Here is a 1,599-nt window from a genome sequence, read left to right as displayed (position 1 = left end):
TGATTTACCTTGCTTAAGAACACTAACAAAGAGAGAACAATCCCATGGCTGGTTAAATCTTTTGTAAGCAACAATATTATTGAAAGAATGCTGTCACAGATCACAAAATCAAAGGTCTTGCTGCACACCCAACCTGCAGCAAGGAGCATCTGTGCAGTTGAGGGACCCTCATGCCATTAGGATGTCTCAGGCCCAGTGACCATCCACCTCTCTATGGCTTCATTTTGGAGATCAAATCATCAATGAAATAATCTAATTGATCAATACAAATAATGCACCTAGCCTCACACCATTCTGATACAGCCACAAAGAAGGTCAAGACTCAATCTTTGCATGTTGGGCTCTTCCCGTGAGCTGGGGATGCCCCTAAGTGTCTGTTACCTAAGTCCAATGTGAATAGCTGAAAAAGACTGTGCAGTGCACAGTGTATATGTGAATGTGCATGCGCGCACACACACACACACACACACACACACACACACAATGCAATGGATATACAACTGATTCCATACCACACTTATAAAGCACTGATTTTGTTCAGTGACTGTTCTAACCAACAGAAGGAACTAATAATACTTTTTAAGTGTTCACAGTGTGAGTGGAGTGCTAAGTCTAATCCATGTGTCATTTCAATTGTTCTGCATAACAGCACTATAAAATGAAGACTACTTCACATGTCTATGTTACAGGGAAGGCAGCTAAAGTGCTAAGGGATTAGGTATAGTCACACCATACAATAAGATAAGCAATGCTTAACATTGCTTCTACATGGCTTTTGACTCCAGAAGCCACAATTTTAAGAAGTCATTGACATTTCACTGATTGAAAATATATACCCAGTCCTTAACATGGAAATATAACAATTTGCTTACCATTTTTCTCTCCTCTTAATATTTGATCAACTGGTGGATAAATTGTCTCACTGAATACATATTTAGCACCTACTAGAAGGGCTACCATGTGCCAAGTGTTATTATTTTGAATTAATATGTAAAAGATAAAAGAATAAGCATTTGACTCAGTCAGGTATCAAGCTCCAAGATAATAATTCTTACAGTAAAATTATCTAAACCTTACTGCTAGATGACATGTCAACTTCAAGAAACACTTGTCCCTTGCTAAATAATACAGATAATATAATAGATAATTTGAGAAATGGATATTCAAAGAAATATTGTATAAGACATATGGTTTGCTCTTAGATGGCTTATAACTTATTTGCAGTGGTAAAATTCATAAAATTAAACGCAAACATTTTATACACATTAAATTTGCAGTACTATTAAATGGACTTAAATATGGAGTTTAGAGAACACATTATCTCAAAGGCTGGGACAGTTTGGAAAGGTATTGTTGCAAACTTAAGCATTGAACATATTGAACTTATGTACTTAAAGAGAACAATGATTTTGGGAAAGGAAACAATATTAAAAATAATGCTAATCAAAATATATTTAGGGCATTAAAATTTTTACTGTGGCAAAATATGAATAAAATTTACTAGGATAAACATTTTTATATTATGTAATTTAGTGGCACAATATATTCACGTTGCACTTTTGTGATATTTTTAGACAGCAGTCATAAGTTCTAACCAGT

Source organism: Octodon degus, unplaced genomic scaffold, assembly GCF_000260255.1.
Source record: "Octodon degus isolate 3935 unplaced genomic scaffold, OctDeg1.0 scaffold00091, whole genome shotgun sequence".
Lineage (NCBI taxonomy): Eukaryota > Metazoa > Chordata > Mammalia > Rodentia > Octodontidae > Octodon > Octodon degus.
The sequence above is the reverse complement of the archived record's forward strand: the minus strand, read 5'-3'. Positions refer to the sequence as shown.